The sequence below is a fragment of the Hylobates moloch genome, unplaced genomic scaffold (genome assembly GCF_009828535.3).
Source record: "Hylobates moloch isolate HMO894 unplaced genomic scaffold, HMol_V3 SCAFFOLD_23, whole genome shotgun sequence".
Classification (NCBI taxonomy): Eukaryota; Metazoa; Chordata; class Mammalia; order Primates; family Hylobatidae; genus Hylobates; species Hylobates moloch.
The window spans coordinates 11,218,600-11,230,039 of NW_026652298.1; the positions used below are offsets into that span (position 1 = coordinate 11,218,600).

At 38.5% G+C, this 11,440-nt stretch overlaps 1 long non-coding RNA gene across 2 annotated transcripts; it reads right to left on the bottom strand.

Annotated features, from left to right (window-relative positions):
- Positions 1-878: 878 nt before the first annotated feature.
- LOC131382384 (uncharacterized) lies at positions 879-11,024 on the bottom strand. 2 transcript variants are annotated; one of them, XR_009211819.1, is made up of 6 exons: positions 10,903-11,024; positions 8,618-8,653; positions 3,164-3,362; positions 2,684-2,837; positions 1,515-1,648; positions 879-1,252 (listed from the first exon to the last, which is right to left on the bottom strand). It is a non-coding gene; the product is annotated as an uncharacterized LOC131382384 (long non-coding RNA). The 2 variants fall into 2 exon arrangements; XR_009211820.1 differs by having other exon boundaries at positions 10,873-11,024.
- Positions 11,025-11,440: the final 416 nt, after the last annotated feature.

The window sequence follows — 11,440 nt, forward strand, 5'->3', positions numbered from 1 at the left end:
AATGCTCTCCTTCTTGAATGATTCTGTTTAAAAAACTGTGAAGTTATTGCACTCCTCCCTGGAAATTACAACTGTATAAATTCTAACTTTTCCCAGTGCTCAGGCACACGAGAGACAGGGAACATTCACCACATTCTATTCGTGTTCATAGGTCGTGACTAAGATAAATAGATTTTAGAGAAACATTGATGTGGGTGTGCTCCAAGTGGGAGGAATTTCATGTTCCAGTCTCCCTGCTGAACACCTAGAATATTAGAGGCTTTGTGAAGTTTGTGCTTGACTCCTTTTAAAGGAGGATATGACTGAGGTCATGTGTGATAAATCTCTGACACGACTGTGTGGAGGAATATGGATCTGAGCAGAGAGAAGCAAAACAAGCTGAAGTGAAAAGTTCGAATGCATGAGGACATTCTTATAAGTAAGAGGCAATTGAGGGGATGAGTAGTAGCTTTTACAGAGGAGGTGGCTAAGAATCCACATTTCAAGCAGGAATGCCCTGAGCCTTCTCTTTCTCATCTGTTGTCAGTTATACCACCACACAGGGACATACACAGAGAGCTGATTTATACTTAATATCCGATCTGCTGCAAACTGTTCACTTCTTTTCATTAGAATGCTCACTTATGACATAGTCTTCAGTTCCTTAGCAACAAACTGTCATGTCACCCTGGTGAAATTCTGGTCAGCTGAGAGGAAAAGGAAATGTTGAATGGTGAGGGAGAAAATCTTTATTTTAATCACAAATGTGTATGTATAAGAGCTGAAAAGACAATACGAAAAGGCAGGTCAAGGAAGCTACATTTGAACAAGTGTTTTTGATTAAGGTTTATGTGGGCACAGAAGTCCCCTTTAAGTTCCTTTTTATTGAATAATTTCCCTTTGATCCTTGAGTAACTAAAAGAAAACTCAGCACTTGACATTAACCTGGGACTCAGAGCCCCATGGTGGGATTCCTTTGCCTGCCTGCTCCAGCACAAAACAGCCCTGACCGGCACCATGGGAGCACATTCATCTTTATTTCCCAGCCGGGCTTTTCCTCTTCCCCTCTCTCCTGGGTGAGAATGGAGGACAGTCAGCTGAAGAACTCATTCTATGTGTACTTTTTCTTTGCTTGCGATCAACTTCAAAAGAGGCTGGTCGGGAGACACCAATGACAATGTAAGAAGCTGAAGATTGTCCCGGGAATTATGGCCCCAGAAAAATAGCAGAGATGACCAGACATGGGAGGTGTTGAGAATTCTATCTTTTCTCCCTGTTTTAATTGTTAGGAATGATATAAAAATCCTTCTTTATTTTTGGCTTTGTGGATAAAACCAAATCATTGAAATGAGAGCATAATTAAAAGGGAAAAATGCAGAATTCTTTTTTAAAAGAGATAGATGAAGATAGAGAAAGAAAACAAGAGACAGAACCTGAGCAAACAAAGATTATTTAAACAACTTGGAGCATGCTTTTTAAAAAAAAAAACCCAAAAAGCAAAAAACAAAAAACAAAACCCTATCAGTGCCATTTACCTGAATTCCCAGTTTCTGTATTTAAATGTGTGATCAGTCATTCAGTTCCAATACAGACATGATGTTTGAAGGCCACTTTGTAATGGTTTTACCCTGGTTCAGATTATTTGCAATCCAGGGGGAAAATGTGCATTCTGTGCAAAAGCAAATAGAAAACATATCTGAGCACAAATCAAAAGAATGATTACCACACTCATGCTCTGTACCCATTACAGGGTCCCCAAGGCTCTCATTCTGTTTGTCTTGGCACTTTTTCTTTAGCTGCTCTGGTTGGACTGGGTGGGAAAAACAACAACAACCCACAAAACCCTAGGCAGAGAATGAGGCTGGTGGAAATGGGTAACATGAAAAGATGTGACATCCTTTAAGGGCTTGGCACTTCAGACTTCATTGTGGAAGAAGCTGCTTGGGGAGACCTCCTCAAGCTCCCATGGAGGTCGTTGCTGAGTGTGTGTCATGAAGTGCCTGACCATTAGCGGGAGGGGCAGTCCTGCTCTCGTTTCAATCTCTAGCAAGCTCTCATTCAGTGGGTAATGAAAAATGGCATTTGCACAAAGTGGAGAGAAAAAGCGTTGTTTCTATAGCATATTATACTTTCCACTGCTCAGGGAACAACATTTCATAACCTAGAAAAAGAATTATCTGTATAACTTACTGTGCACGGCAGAAAAGTTGCAATGTGGCTTTAAAAGAGCTGCCTCCAACTGCAAAACACACTCTATCTCTCCCACTCCCCACTGACAGAATAGCCTGTGTTTATAAGCAAATCCATTCAACCCCTTAATGATGACCTAGAATAAACATCTGACATGCACTAGCTTTCAAGCTTTTCTATGTTTAGGCATGAATTGTTCATTTCTATGCCTTTTGTATCCAGCCTGAAGGAAAGACAAATGATACAAGGGATGATTTACATTATCAGTGGAGGCAGAGGTTATGTCTGTGTTTATCTGATCCTCTTTTATTGTGTAACTAACAGTGAGATAACCAGCCTGGTGCACAATGACCATTCAATTTGAGCCACCCACCCTATGTCCATGTTGACTTTAATTTTTAAATATATTAAAAAGACAAGCTCTTGTATAGTAACACAAGGTTTATTTGGTTCAGGCAGGCATGTAGGAAAGGTATGGATTTCTCATTTAGTGTTAGGCTTCCTCCACACTTACCTTTCCATAAAGCCTGCAAGAGTATTGCCACTGGGGCTTCCTCTCCAATTGCACTGGGAGAATTGGTACTCCACTTTACAAGGATGATGTGGATGCCCAGCTCTGGTTGATCCTGTACTCTTAGTAGAGCATGGGAAACTTGGAACAAATTTACCTATCATCAGAAAAGACCACAGGGAGTATGCGTGAGCCTGGAGAACAGGTAAGCTTGCTTTTCCTTGAAGAAAAATCCAGTCATCTCAAAAACTGTCAGTCTGGCTTGGAAGATAATTTCATGAAACCAACCATAGGCTGTCAGGGCAACCTATACCACAATGGAACATAGTGCCCCAAGATGGTATTCACTTAATATCCCCTTTGGGGAAAACTACCCATTCTTATGTAGTAGGAATTGATTTCTAAAGGGAAAAAATGCTTTTAAACTCTCCAGGATCTGTCTAGTCATGGGGGTGCCAATCTTTGAAGTCATCTTAATCTCACCTGCAGGGGATCTCTATGGAACTCATGGAGATGGAGTGGTGGTGGAAGATAAGCTCACGGAGATAGAATGATAGTGATGGTGGAAGATAGGATGGTTCCATATATCAGGTCCTATGCCCTTCTTTGAATTGGCTCGAAGTATATGGGGTCAGATGAAAGAAACACACTCCACCTCGTTGCTCTGAGGAAACTATAGAACCTGGACAGAATGTATAAGGAACACAAAAATTAAATAGTAGCAAGCAAATTGAGGAAAAAGGCCAGAATTTGGAGTATCACTGAATTTATGGTGAGTTTATTATTTTTCCTCTCTGAGATCTCCCATTCTGAACACAATGTGGCCTGAAAGCCAGAAGTGGGCACCAGGGAGCAGAGAGAACTCCAGGAGAAGCTGATTCAAGGAGCGGGAGATTCTAACTCTCAGAAAGAGTGCAAAAATCCATTAATACTTTTGTATTTTCTCTGTTCCCTCATACCCCAGCCCCCAAGCAATCTCTTAATGGCAGTAATAGGAACAAAGGAAGCAATGAAGAATAGAATCAATGAAATTGAAAACAGAAAAATAACAGAGGATAAACAAAGAACCCAAAAGTTAGTTCTTTGCAAAGATCATTAAAACTGATGAAACTGATAGGCCTTTAATAAGATGAAGTGGAGCGGGGGAGAGAGGAGGATGAGGAGGAGGAGGAGAAAAAGGAGGAGGAGGGGGAGAAAAAGGAAGAGGAGGAGGAGGAGGGAGAGAGAGAGAGAGAAAGAGAGAGACTAGTATTATTGATATCAAGAATGAAAGAGAAGATACTGCTATAGGTCCTACATACCACAATAAAAAAACAAGCATCAGGGAATACTACAAACAACTCAATAAAAAAGAAAGCATCAGAGAATACTACAAATAACTCTACGCACATAAATTTAACAACTGAGAAGAACTATACCAATTCCTTGAAAAGCCCAAACTATCAGGACTCTCAAGATAAAATAGATAACCTAAATAGTTCTATAACTATTAACAAATGGAATTTGTAGTTAAAATTCTTCTGAAAAAAAATCTACAGGGTACAGATGATTTCACTCATTAATTCTTCTAAAATTTAAAGAAGAAATGAGATCAACTCTACACAATCTCTTCTAGAAAATGGAAGAAAACACTCCTAACTCATATTATGAAGCCAGCATTAACCTGATATCAAACACATATGTTTTGTCTCATTGATTTTTGCTCTATTTTTTATTGCTTTTTTCCCCTGCTTGCTTTGGGTTTTTCTCTTTCTAGTTTCTTCAGGTGAAAGCTTACATTGTTGACTTAAATCCTTTCTTTTTTCCTAACATTATTAAATGTTTTAAATAAGCATTTAATGTAGAAATGTTCCTCTAATCACTGCTTTACCTGCATCTGCATCTTATAAAGATACATACAAAAAAAGATAATAAACACAAAGACAACAAAAAAAACCTACAGAGCAGTATTCCTGATTAACATAAACACAAAAAACTCTTCAACATATTAGCAAGTCAAATCAAGCTATACATAAAAAGAATTATCATACCATGACCAAGTGTAATCCACTATATTAACAGTTTAAGAACCCAAATCACACATTCATTTGATTTGCTGCAGAAGAATCACATGACAAAATTCGACATCTATTCATGATAAAAACTCTTAGAAAATTGGAAATTGAAGGGGACTTCCTCAAACAATAAATAGCATGTATAAAAAACTAGCTGACATGAAGCTTAATGATAAAAGATTATGTACTTTGCTTCTAAAGAAGGGAACAAGACAATCTCCATACTCACTACTCCTATTCAACGTTGTGCTGGGAGTTCAAGCAAGCACAGTGTTGAACATAAAAGACAAGAAAGACAACAGATAAAAAAGATAACTAAAATAAGTGAGTCATACATATTGGAAAGAAGGAAATAATACGGTCCCTATTCACCATGTGTCATATATGTCTGTGAAGGCAATTCCAAGGAATCTACAAAAAAGTCTCCTGGAACAAAGAAGTGAGTTTAATGAGATTGCAGGATACAAGGTAAGTACAGAAAAATTAATAATATTTTTATGTAATAGCAATGTATAATTAGAAAACAAATTTTAAAAATTTATAGTAGCTTTGAAAAGTGAGATATTTAGCTATAAATATAACAAAACACCCACAGGATCTGTGCAAAAAACTACAAAATGGTAATTACAGGAATCAACAATGACCTGAATAAATGAAGAGGCATACTCTGTTCGTGGACTGAAAAACTCAAAGTTGTAAAGAGGTCAGTTAGCCTCAGATTGATCTGTAGATTTAACACAATTCCAATCAAAACATCCTACCTGGCATTTTTGTAAGTAGAGACAAGCTGATTCTAAAATTTATATGGAGACTATCCATTCTCCATTGTGCATTTTTGGCACTCTTGTTGAAGATCAGATGACTGTATATATGTGGATCTATTTCTGAACTCTCACTTCTGTTCCATTGATCTGTATACCTGTTTTTATGCCAATTACTGTTTTAATTATTGTAGCTTTGCAATATACTTTTCAATCAGGAAGTGTGATGTCTCCAGCTTTGTGCTTCTTTCTCAAGACTGATTTGGCTATTTGGAGTCTTTTGTGGCTTCGTGTGAATTTTAAAATTGTTTTCTCTATTTTTGTAAAAAATGCCATTTGGGATTTTGATATGAATTACACTGACTCTGTAGGCCACTTTTGGTAATAGGGACATTTTAACAATATTAAGTCTTCTGATCCATGAATACATAATATCTTTCCATTTGTTTATGTATTCTTTCTTTCATCAATGCTTTATAGTTTTCAGTATATAACTCTTTCATCTCCTTGGTTGCCTATTCCTAAGTATTTTAATTATTGATGTTATTGTAAATGGAATTGTTTCTTAATTTCCTTTTTGGATAGTTCATTATTAGCCTATAGAAATGCAACTGATTTTTGTACCTGCAACTTTATTGAATTCATTTATTAGTTCTAATAGGTTTTTGTGGAGTCTTTATGGCTTTCTACACATAAGATCATGCCATCTGTAAAGAGGTAATTTTATTTCTTCCTGTCTGATTTGGATGACTTTTATTTCTTTTTCTGGCCTGGCTAGGACTTCCTGTACTATGTTGCATAGAAATACTTTCAGTGTTATGTTGAGAGTGAGCATCCTTGCCTTGCTGATCTTACGGGAAAAGCTTTTGTTATTTTACCACTGAGTATGACATCACTGTGAGCTTTTAATATAGAGCCTTTATTATGTTGAGGTAAATTCCTTCTATACCTAGTTTGTTGAGGGTTTCTTTTTTTCATGGAAAGGTTTTTAATTTTTGTTAAATGTGTTTTCTACATCTATTGGGATGATCATGTAATTTTGAATCCTTTTTAAATGTCCTGTATTACTTTAATTGATTTGCATATGTTGAACCATCCTTGCATCCCAGGGATAAATCCTACTTCATCATGGTATATGACTTTTTAAATTTATTAAGAAGACTGTATGTATACATGTGAAAGAATGAAATTGTACCCTTATCTGACACCATACATATAAATCAATGCAAAATGGGTTAAAGATTTAAACATAAGACCTGAAACTTTAAAACTCCTGGAAGCAAACATCTCAATGTCTTGGCAATGATTTCTTGGCTATGACATCAAAATCACAAGCAACAGAAGCAAAAATAGACGAGTGGGATTACATCAAACTGAAAAGATACTGTATAACAAAGGAGACAATCAACAGAATGGGAGAAAATATTTGTATACCATATTCTGATAAGCGTTTAATATCTAAAATAAGATTAAAAAACACCATCAGCTGAATAGCATAAAAATAAAATAACCCAACTAAAAAATTGGCAAAGAACCTTGAATAGACATATCTCCTAAGAACATATACAGAGATATCTGCATTTCCATGTTTGTTGCAGCATTATTCATAATAGCCAAGATATGGAATCAACCTAAGTGTCTATCAGCAGATGAATGGCTAAATAAAAGGTGGTATTTGTACACAATGGAACACTATTTAACCTTAAAAAAGAAGTAAATCCTGCCATATGTGACAACATGAATGAACCTGGAGGACATTATGCTAAGTGAAAGAAGCCAGTCACATAAAAACAAATGGCTGTATGATTTCACTTATATGAGATATCTAAAATAGCCAAATACATAAAATAAGAGAGTAGGACTGCAGTTGCCAGGGATAAAGAGAAGAGGGCAATGAGGGATTCATCTTCAATGGATATGAAGTTTCAGTTATGCAAGACAAATATGTTCTAGAGATCTACCGTACAATATTGTGCCTACAATTAATATTGTGCACTTAAAAACTTAAAAGGGTAGATATGTTGACATGTTAAGTGTCCTTACAACAGTGAAAAAAAAATACATCTGTTACAAACATTTAAAAAACAAAAAGTAAAGTCATAAAAAGTTTATATGAAAATTCAAAGCAATTATTTTAATATTTTAAAAGGGAATAAGACTGGAGGAATCACACCACCCAATAATAAGACTAATTATGAAGCTAGAGTAATTAAGACAGTATGGTATTGACAAAGGAAAAGGTTCAGGATTGTTGGAACAGAATAGAGTCTAGAAATAGACCCCAAAACAGACAGCTAATTGATTTCTGACAAAGGTGCACAAACAGTTCAATGGAGGAAGAATAATCTTGTCAACAAATGGTATTAAAACAATTGAAAACCTATATGCAAAAAAAGAACCCTGACTTAAACCTCACAATTCATACAAAAATTAACTCAAAATGGATTATAAACTTAAATGTAATAGGTAAAACTATAAATCTTTTAGAAAAAAACCTAGAAAAAAATCTTTATGATCTGTTATTATGCAGAGTTCTTAGACATAACACCAAAAGCACAATTTATTTTTAAAAATTAACAAATGGACTTTATCAAAATTAAGAACTTTTACTCTGTGAGAGATCTATCTTGGAGAATGAAAAGTCAATACACACACTGGGAAAATATATTTTCGAATTACCTATCTGGCCAAGGACTTGTATCTAGAATATGTAAAGATTATTCAAAACTTAACATGAAGAAAACAGATAACCCACTAAAAAATGAGCAAAGGTTTTGAACACATCACCAATGAGCATATAAGGATGGCAAATAAACACTTAAGTAGATGTTCAATATCATTAGTCATAAGGGAAATATAAATTAAAACCATAATTAGCTACCACTACAAATGTAGTGCACTTAAAAACTTAAGAGGGTAAGTTGCCACCACAAATGTAGTGATAGCTAATTGTGGTTCTAACTTCTATCTATTGAAGTAAAAGAAAAATGTTGACAACACAAAGTGCTGGTGAAGATGTAGAGCAAATGAAACTCTCACACATTGTAGGTGGGGCTGCAAAATGCAGCATCCATCCTGGAAAACAGTTTGGAAGTTTCTTACAAAGTTAAACATGCACTTACCATATGACCCAGCAATCCTGCTCCTGGGTGTTTACCCTAGAGAAATGAAAACTTATGTTCTTATGAAAGCCTACAGATGAATGTTTTTAGCAGCTTTTTTTTTTTTTTTTTTTGAGGCCAAGTCTTCTCACTTTGTTACCCAGGCTGGAGTGCAGTGTCATGGTCATGACTCACTGCAGCCTCGACCTCCATGGCTCAAGTGCACACCTGGCTAATTTTTGTATTTTTTGTAAAGATGGGATTTCACCATGTTGCCCAGGCTGGCCTCAAACTCCTGGGCTCAACTGATCCTCTCACCTTGGCCTTACAGGCATGAGTCACTGTGCGTGCCAAAAGCTTTCTTCCTAATTGCTCAAATCTGGAAATACTGTAAGTGTGCTTCAACGGATGAATGGATAAAGAAACTGTGGTACATCCATACATTGGAATATTTACTCAGCAATAAAAAGCAACAAGTGGATGAATCTCAGAGGCCTTTGAAAGGCATTATGCATGAAAGAATCCAGTCTCAGCTGGGCGTGGTGTCTCATGCCTGTAATCCCAGCACTTTGGGAGGCCAAGGCAGGCGGATCACGAGGTCAGGAGATCGAGACCATCCTGGCTAACACGGTGAAACCCTGTCTCTACTAAAAATACAAAAAATTAGCCGGGCGCGGTGGCAGTTGCCTATAGTCCCAGCTACTTGGGAGGCTGAGGCAGGAGAATGGCGTGAACTCAGGAGGCGGAGCTTGCAGTGAGCCGAGATAGCGCCACTGCACTCCGGCCTAGGAGAAAGAGCGAGACTCCATCTCAAAAAAAAAAAAAAAACGAAAAAGAATCCAGTCTCAAAAGATTATATACTATATGATTCAATTTCTATGGCAGCCTCAAAAAGACACGATTCATGGAGAACAGATCAAAGGGATACCATGGGCCAGGTGCAGTGGTTCATTCCTGTAATGCCAGCACTTTGGGAGGCTGAGGACGGCAGATCACTTGAGATGAGGAATTCAAGACCAGCCTGGCCAACATTGGAGACTCCTCATCTCTACTAAAAACACAAAAACTAGCCAGGTGTGGTACATGCCTGAAGTCCCAGCTACTCAGGAGGCTGAGGCTGAAGAATTGCTTGAACATGGGAGGCAAAGGTTACAGTGAGCTGAGATCACGCCACTGCACTGCAGCCTGGGTGACAGAGTGAGACTCCATCTGAAAACCAAACAAATAAACAAACAAACAAAGAAAGGGATGCCATGAGGGAGTTTTTTAGGGCAATGGAATTGTTCCGTATCCTGATTGTGGTCGTGGTTTTATATGTATATTATACAGTGACTGAAATTCGTAGACCTGTAAATACATACAGACGCAAAGTCAGTTTTACTCCACAATGATCACAAAAGTAATCTAGGGAGCATAGCTGTGGAGTCTTCCCTAATAGGTCCTCCCAACCTCCTTCTCCTTAGGGGGTCCAAAGCCTTTCCTTCCTCTCCTTGCTTCTGGATTCTGTCTCATAGTGCTGTTCTGTTTCCCTCCCAGTCTTGGCACCACCAGGCTGTAGCGCTTCATCCAGGTCTTGTCTGGGGCTGTGGCTCTGTGGCTTTGTTCCACACTCTTCTTAGTCAAGAACAGCCACCAAAATCTATTGGGTTTTCAGCCAGTTCCCTCAACAAACAAGCAAGCTACAACAAAAACGGAAGTCATCTTTGATTTCTCTTTCTTCTACCTCCATATCCCATTTATTAGTGAGTATTGCCAGTTCTGCTTTCAAAATATGTCCTGAACCTAATCCCTGCAGCCACCTCTGTCCGGGCCACTGCCATCTTAGGCCTTAGCTACTGCAACAGGGTTCTATCTGGTCTCCCTGCTTCCACCTCTTCCCTGCTATTGTCTATTCCCAATGCAGCAATCAGAGTAATCCCACGAAAACACATACCATGTCATTTCTACTTACAGCCCTCGAAAATCTTCCCAGTGTATTTAGAATAAAAGCCAAGTACCGTCCCACGGCCTCCGCAGGGCTGGCCTCCTCCCCCTGCTTCCTCTGGTATTGTGCCCTGGCCACGCTGACCTTCTTGCTCTTTCCAGGATATGTCATGCTTATTCCCACTTCAGTGCTATTTTCTCTGCCTGGAACTGGCTTATCCCAGAAATCTGCATGGTTGCTGCTTCAGATATTTCAAGACTCAGCCCTAAAGTCACTTCCTCAGAGACAGCTCCTCTGCCCGTTTGTTTCAAACAGCCTCCCCAGCCTTCCAGTCTCTCTCTAGCCCCTTAACCTGATTTTTCTTCTCCCAGCACTTAACCACCTCGTGCAAGGTTGCTGGCTTCCCATGGCGACATAGAATCCATACTCCTTATTACGTCCTAGAAAGTGCCATGTGACCTGGTTCACGCCTCCCCTCTGACGTAACCCTCTGCTCCTGAGGGGCAATTTCCTTTGCCATGCCACTCCCTGTGCACCCCTCCAGACACACTGACTTCCTTGGGTCCCACAACAAAGCAAGCATGCTTCCACCTCGGAATCTTTGCATTTGTGATTCCATCTCCCTGGAATGTTGTTCCTCCATAGAGCTTCCTAGCACATTCTCTGCTCAAATGACACTTAATCAGACTTTCTTGACCATCGTATATAAAATAGCAAGCCCTGCATCATTCTGTACTCCTCTTATCCGTCTTATTTTTCATGGCATTTATAACTACCTGGTGTGTGTATAGCTATTTATCTGTTATGTGTTCTTAGCTCCCTGTACTAGGCTGTCAGCCTGCAGGGAGCCACGACTTTGTTTTGTCCACTATTGTCTTTCTCTGTGAGTCTCAGCCTCATTCATACCAATGTTGCTTTGA